Here is an 8,305-nt window from a genome sequence, read left to right as displayed (position 1 = left end):
AACACCACCCCAGCCGCTGTTTCCGGGGGTCCCGGAACTGGGCCTTGGCGCCCGCCCCTCCGACTGTGGTTTCTCTTCCGGCCCTCCCTCGCTCGTGAGCCCTTGGTGAACGTCTTCAGGTTCCACGTGATACTTCGAGATGGGCTGTGACCCTCTCCTTCAAGACCCCCAGCGCGGTGGCGCCTGAACGCCCCCGCCCCCGCACCACCCCAGCCGCTGTTTCCGGGGGTCCCGGAACTGGGCCTTGGCGCCCGCCCCTCCGACTGTGGTTTCTCTTCCGGCCCTCCCTCGCTCGTGAGCCCTTGGTGAACGTCTTCAGGTTCCACGTGATACTTCGAGATGGGCTGTGACCCTCTCCTTCAAGACCCCCAGCGCGGTGGCGCCTGAACGCCCCCGCCCCCGCAGGACCGACTTGGTGAGGTTGGACAGGCCGGTAGCAGCCCACACCTGCGCCTGTGAGAAAGCCCTGGACAGACTGTAGAGAGCACATGTCAATGTATAGGATGCAGAGAACATAATGCCTCCCAAATAGAGTACAGTGTCAGAGTCTTCCCAAGAGTGGAGAGTGAAACCCACCAAGAGTGATAATGTGGAAAACCTGATACGTAATCCCCCCAAGAGTAAGAGAGATATCTAACCCAACAGATCACCCTATGACGCTTGTAACCCTGTTATCTAAATGTGAAACCCTATGACGTGTCCAGCCCCAATATCTACTCAAACAGCCCCAATATGTGTGAAGAGATAAAACCCGAACCAGTGCCACAGACCCCCGGTTAGAATGGTATAAAAGAGAGCGCAGAAGACCAGCTCGTCCCACTCGGATGTTGGAGACCAAGACCCCTGTGCGTCTCCACCCTCCGTGTGTGCCCCTCCACCCTGTGTGTATGTGTGCCCCTGATAGGAACTTTACACCCTCCTGGGGACATTCTGACCCCTCCCGGGAACATTCTGGCCATGCCCTACCTTATCTAGCTAGACCAGCCTAAATTAGGTAACCTAGCAACCAGGAAACTCCCTGCTCATCCCTGCCTGCATAAAAGCTGCTGTGTGAGAAATAAAAATTGTCAAATTTTGACCATCTAAAAGAGCTCTGTCTGGTTCCTGTCTTCCTGCGTCGTTCCCGTTCCCGTTCCGGGTGGTCCCCTCCTCGAGCCCTACTAATAACGAACCCCGCCGGCCGGGGCACTCGGATGCCTGAAACAGCCCGACACTCTGCCTGATGAGACATCAGAAGCCTGCCTGGAGTGGACCCCCGGATCAACGCGGAGGCAACCGGATCAAACACCGCAATCACAAGGAAAGGAGAAATAAAGTCTCACTCCTCGGACTTGTGCAGGTACAGGGAGTGACAACTGGTGGGTATGAATTAACATGTTTGGTCTGTGACATATATAATATATATTTAAAAATTTAGTTGGCAACTACTACTGTCTCGACCTCCAGTTAGTGCACACTCCTGCTCGCGACACAGACCCCATCTGGGCAGTGTAGGGGACGCGTTTTGGAGGCTGGTGGCACAATGTGGGCAGAGCGGGAGAATGCACCTGTGCCCTCCCCTCCTGAGGCCTCGTCCCTGCCCCTCCCGCAGGCCAGCCGCCTCTGGATGCTTTCCTTTTTCAGCTGATCTGCCTGGGACCTTTTCTCCCTCTGGGCAAAGGAGTTGCTGCCCCTGCTCCCGGACCTCAACCAGGATGGACTGTAGCCTCCTGTCTGCTCCCCAACCCTGCAGCCACCCCTCCCAGGTCGAATGAATCCACTGCTTCACCTGCGTTCCATATATATCTTTCATGTTTTGTTTTGTTTTGGGTACTGGGGAATCAAACTTGGGACCTTGCACTTTCGAGGCAAGCGGCAGCACCACTGAGCTAAATCCCCGGCCCTCTATCATGTATTTTTGTCTCCAAATGTCCGTGAAGTGCTGTTTCATTCAGTGTGCATACACAGATCACTGCTGTGTGTAGGCCTGCTTCCTGCCTCATGGGGTGGGGGCTGCTGGGGAGACTTCACAATGGGCAGGAGTTGTCCTCCAGGCCTAGACCCTGGCTGGGCTCTTTGTCTGACCTCCACCTCCCTTTCCTGCAGACCCATGGGTGCCCCACCCTGGCCTACCTGCCATCTGACAGCCACTCCTCACTCTGTTATAGCATATTTTTCACAGCAGCAGTTGGGTCACCCCATTCTGCTCATTTGTTCTCCCCAGCCCAGGGACACACAGAGGATCTTTTCTTCCACATCCTGACCTGGAGATTTGATTTGTGTGGTCAGCCTTCTGGATGATGGCTGTGGACAATAAGGGGGGTCCACAGAAGGGGCTACTTATCTCTGAACAGAGAGGAGGGGCGGGGAAGGGGAGACAAAGGCAGGTTGTGAGGCAGGATAGTGGGGAAGACCGAGTAGAGCTGGGCTGTGATACCTATGAAAGGAGGCCAGCCGAGGCAAGACTAGGGCACGTTCATGTTTGAATGTAGAGTATGATTTGTGGGAGGGTGTGTGTGTGTGTGGTGTGCATATATGTATATATGTATGGTATATGGGTGTGTGCCTGGTGTGAGTACATTTGTGAGTGTGTGGTGTGTGTGTGTGTGGTGTGAGTATGGTACAGGTGAGTGCATATATCTGTGTGATATGCATGTGTGGGTATATGTCACATACATAGCACATGTGAGTGTGTACACATGTGTGTATGTGTGTGTGTGAACATAGGTACATGGGGTGTGTGTGTCCTTGTATGCCTCCAGGGACACACTTTCACATAATTATGGGATAGATCCATTTGGGAAACTTCTGGGGCTTATTTTCTTAGGCTGAAGATGGGGCACCATGTGGGTCCTGGCTCTGGTGTGGTCACCTCCATGGGTTGGGGTTCCACAGCTTTGAGGCCACTGCCCAGGCTGTCCCTAGGATGGAAGATGACCCACAGGAGGTGGCCAGGTGGGCACTCTGTTCCGGAGTCTATGACTCACTGCCCTTCTCTGGTGTCCTGGCTCTGCTTCCACCTTAGTGTCTCTTGCACCTCCTCAAGGGGTCTGGGGCCCCTTAACCCCTGCCTGGAAGGGATTTGGTGACTATCAGTCCCTCAGGAGCATGCACTTCTGACTTGGCATTTCCCTTCGGTTTTTGGTTTTGTTCTTGCTTTGTGTCTCTTTATTAGAACGTCAGTTCCCCAGGACAGGGGACATCATTGGTGTGTCCAGCACCTAGAGCTATGTCTGCTCCGTGGTAGGTGCCCAGTAAATCTTTGTGGGAGGAGACCATGGGTGCTCCGTTGAGGAAAGGCTTTGTTTTGGAAAACAAGCTACATTAAGAGGAGTCTCTCATGATTCTAGATGTCCAAGGTCACTGCCATGGACCAGCCATGAGGCTCAAGTACATTTGCAGTGCTGTGTCTAGAGGACCCTGGCTGTGCATGGCCAAGGCGGGGGCTTGTCACTGGTAGGATCATTTCTTGAAAACTTCCTCATGGGGTGTCTGGTTTGCACTCTTCATGCTATGCCTGATTTGGGCTGTGTGAGCAGCATGTTTACAGGTTAGATTAGCTGACTTGCCTCAGATATTCGCCTCTGGAACTGCTGCATCCCTGGGACATGAGAGGGTGAGATGTGTTTCCTGAAGGAGGTCCTTAAGAGACCTGTAGCAGTGATGCTGTAGCAGACACACTTGTACTCTACTTGAGCCCCCAACTCCCATGTCTCTCCCATAGAGGCACCAGTGAATGGCCAGGTACCGTCTGTCCTTTCATGAGTCTGCAGCCACCCCATTCTTCCCACTTGACCTCCTCAGGGCTGCCCAGGGACACAGGGAATGTCTTTTTTTCCACACCCAGACCTGGAGATCTGACTTGTGTGACCAGCATCCTCTTTGGTTTGGCTTAATCCTCTGTGTCCCTATTGCTTAGGTCAGCCCCTGCAGCCCATACACATCTTGTGATAGGAGGCTGCTCAAGGCCCACCCCATAGTGGATGCTCCTGGCTGGTACTGCTATTCCTTCTCCATGGGAGGTTCTGGTGAGGCTCCCAGAACTTGTCCTCAGGTGTTGGTGAGGGCAGCCTGAGCCTGCAAATCCATCTTCTAGGGCACATGTAACATAGGAAGTGTGATTATCTTGATCTTTCTGGCTGGCTGGACTCCATGTGGTGACAATAGCCATCTGTGATTGTAGCACACATCCCTGCCCAGTACTAGCAGGAGATGAGTGGCACCTGCTTCTTGCTTTCTATAATTCTGCTATATTGCTTTATATCAGGAGTCAAACCAAAGTTCTATATGACTCAAATGGGCATATCAGATGGTGGACTGGGTGAGTATAGCCCCTTCTCCCATGGCTGCCACAGAAACCTAGGCCCTAGTCTGAAAGTGGCAGGGCTCTGCTGAGTTTTGTGCAGCGGAGGTCAGCGTGACCCCAATTAAAATCCTCTCCCTTAAATTATGGCTGTCACAGACCTGATGAGTTGTTTGCTAATTGCACCCGGTCCCGGTACTTGTTTGTTTAATCCAAGCAAGATAAGCAGTGCTTACTCCCTTACAGCCCTGCCTCATGTTACCATGCTAGGTGTTCGGCAGCATACCATCACTAGATGCCTTCAAAGCATACCCAGCTCCCTGTTTCTTCCCATGATTGCATTCAGTAAATACAGGATGTGCTTGGGGGCCTTTGTCTTTGCTGTCATCAGCAGCACTGATCATGTCCCAAGGCTCAGCTTCTCCACTCTAAGTCTCGTTTCCTGTCTATTCTTTAATTCTCCTTGTGCTCTGATGGCTCACAAGAGGCCAGGACCCACAGCAGAGGCTCTGGCAGCCTCCCCATTCCCTATATGTAGTATGACTTGGGAATGGTGCTGGTGGGCTCATGTGAGATGGGCCTATGTCACTGTGGACCTGCTCTCCCCGCTGAGGGACTCCACATTGTGAAGGTGGCCTGTGGTGGGGTGGCCTCAGCTACAACTTTTTGTCCTTTTCTCCCTGGGCACAGAAATACCCACCTCAGCAGGCCTTGGCATCTAGGGGGAACTAGCATGCTGGCTGTACCTCTGGGGTGGACTAATCATCCTAGTGCAGTGGCTTTCCTGGTCCCTTCTGCTTGGTGGTCCGAGTTGCCGTCCTCCACCATCCAGTGTGTTTGGTCTTTTTCCATCTGGCTGGCTCTTGTCTGAGGATGTGACCTTCAGGAGTACTTGTGTTCAACAGTCCCCATGACCCCTCACAGAGAGATGCAATCTCCAGAGGCCTTCTGGAAGGCATTCAGCCCTCCAATCCATGTGTATTTCCGGATCCTTGCATTCCACAGACTTAACTTGGAATGATTTTATGACTCATAGGTTTGTCTTCCCCCTGTTTTTGCTTTTCCGGTTTTGGGCCTGCTGGCCTTGGCTGAATCCCCACTGTCCTTCTACATACTCAGAAGTGGTAGGGCAGGGCTGGGAGAAGGGACCGAAGTTTCCTCCCATAGCCTGAGTAGACTGAATCCTGTGGGTGGAGGCACAGGACCTTCCTCTGTGGCCGTGGAGCTGTTCTTTGACTTTAAAGCAGGACCTTCTGGGTGAGGCTACTTCCTCTGCCAGTGCCCTGCCTTCCACAATGCAGTTCTCTTCCCAGCAGGCCCCACCTGAGGCAGTAAGGCAGCATGGGGCACATACTTCCTGAGCCCTCCTGGGCTTCCCTGAGCCTCCACCCTGGGGCTGTCCCTTATGTTCCTCTGAGGACCCAGAGGCCAAGGTAAGCAGTCCAGCAGGTCCAGGCAACTCTGAGAGATGTTAAGGAAACATCACCTCCCAATTGAGAGGGGACTGACAGGCCAAAGAATGACTTGGACAAGTCCAGCTTGGTGAGTAACTGAGTTTATTAGGGGTTACTCATGGAGGCAGTGGTTGACAGGGGGGCTGCAGTACTACAAAGTTGCGAACCCCCTTTGCTCAGCTACTGGTTTTGAAGGTACTAATTAAAATAGCAAAGGCAAGATCAAAACAAGAATGGGCTTGGGGAAAAGTTGTGCCTTCCATTCCCATCCCATCATTATTGGGAACCCAATATTCTCAGTGAGCACTGTCCAGCTGCGGCGGTAATGACCTTATTGTGCTACAGATTGGTGCACAGCCTTAGCACCTAGCAGGAGCCATGGACAACTACACAGATACCCACTACAAGATGGGGGTATTTAGGCTGCGATGGAAGTACAATTCTCTCTACATTTAGAATGACACTTCTCGCCTCTCACACCCTAACCCTTCCCAACCTTGAGAAGTCCCAAACCCTCCACTGGAGCAATGCTTTCTCCTCACTTCCCTGTGTCCTGGCACTGGAGGCCTGGGGACCAGCCCTCTCCATGGCTACTCTGGCAGAGTCTTCCCTGGCTTGGGCATCCCCTAGGCCTAGTGTGCCCAGAGCATCCTGAAAGAGTGAACTAAGGATGGATGAAGGAATGCATAGAGAAATGAGCTCTGATGGGGAGGATGTGCCTTCTGCATGGGTAGCCTGTCTTCCCAGGGCTCAGCCATTGGTCTGTCCCCTGGGCCTGATCCAAGAGATAATCAGAAGCACAGGCCTGTTGTAACTTGGGGGTCTCTGGCCACAGCCAAGGAAACCTTTCATCCTAGGTAGGTGTCCTAGGATAGTGAGGCCCTCTCCAAAGACAGGGGATCCTGGTGGGAGGAGGGACACCCAGCAGGGAGAAGGACCAAGGGGTAGTGACCTCCAGGGAAGGACCCCCTCAAGACAGTCAGGACAAAAGGTGAAAGCAGTACAACTGCAGCCAGAGATGCCATTGTGTAGACTTTTACAATGCCCTCTTTTCCTACATTGTAGAGAATTCTAAGGTTTGGGTGAGTGTGCTTAGATCTTGGAGGGCACATTGAATGCTAGATGTCTCCCAGTCTTGTCCTAGGGCTGAGCATGCTCAGACAGGCCCTGGCAAGGAGCCAGGAAAGATGGATACTGATGCCCTGTCCTGGCTGGGCCTGTTTGCAGCCAACATTAACAGATGAGAGAGATCCCAGGAAGCTTTTATCCCATCCTGGGGCTGGCAGATGAGGAAACCAAAGATCTCTAGTATTTGCTTTGCTGTGGTGTCTACCCAACACAGTTGCAAAGGATAAATAACCAAAACTAAAAGTGGAAAGAGAGACAGCTCTAATGGGAGGAAAAAGGGGCATTTTTTTTAAAGGAAGTTATAGGACACTGTGTTGAGGGAAAGAGAGTACGTATATTTTGTCCTAATAATAACAGTGGTTCCAAAAAAGAAATAGCTATAGTACAAAACTAAGGGATTGGGTATGCTATGAAAGTCTGAGAAAGCTGGAAAGGATTTTAGGAAGGAATGGCTCTTGCAGAGAAGCTTACTTGTAATCAAAATCATCTGTAAGTTTTTCTAGAGGATTATCGGGTATCAGAGGTATACTGTGCAGAATGGAAATTTCATCCCTTTGCTTAGGTGACAAATTTTCTTGAAGCACTGATCTTGTGGGGGACCAGCTCCCACTAGTCGAACAGTACCTGAAGGAGAGAGTGAGGATTGAAAAGGAAAGACACTCTAGGCAGAGTGGAGACAAAAGACTGCTTTATTTGAGGCAAACCTGGTTATTTATACATACATTATCAGCAAAATCTACAGAAGAAACATCTGCAGAAAGACACCACAAGAGAATGATTAGACACCATAACATTTTACAATTCCTAAAGATCAAAAGGCATTCACATGCACTTTGGGCTGGAATGCTCTCTCTCTATCTGGTCACAATGGTTTCTGTTGACATCAAGTTGATAGATTAACTCCTTGTTCTTAACAAGGAGTGGAACTCCTTGTTCCACTTCTAGCACCCCCCCCCACATACTATTCTCAGGTGAGAGTTTCAGTTTCCCCACAGATCTGCAATTTTTTTTTTTTCCATACTGGGGACTGAACCCAGGGCTTTTGAACTGAGCTACAGCCACTTCCTCCTTCTTAAAATTTTTGTTTTGTTTTGAAACAGGGTTTTACTAAGTTGCCCAGGCTGGACTCCTCTTGCCTCAGCCTTCTAGAGTGCTGGGACTTAGCAAGAGATCATCTCAAAATAAAAAAATAGAAAAGGGCTTGAGCCACAGCTCAGTGTGAAGGCTTTAATCCCCAGTACTAGGGGTGGGGAGGAATGTATTGCTCCCAAAGCAGAAGGAAATATATTAACTGGATCTAACCAATTGAATTACTATGTCACTATTGGTAATGGAGGTAAAATATTATTATAGATAGCTAAGCGAGATAGAAATATAATAGGCAGTCAGACAGGGCTGAGCCCTTGAGAGAATCAGGACAAAAGGTGAAAACACACTACAA

Source organism: Fukomys damarensis, unplaced genomic scaffold (assembly GCF_012274545.1).
Source record: "Fukomys damarensis isolate Sample0158 unplaced genomic scaffold, DMR_v1.0_HiC HiC_scaffold_5, whole genome shotgun sequence".
In the NCBI taxonomy this organism is placed as follows: domain Eukaryota; kingdom Metazoa; phylum Chordata; class Mammalia; order Rodentia; family Bathyergidae; genus Fukomys; species Fukomys damarensis.
Note: the sequence above shows the minus strand (reverse complement) of the source record.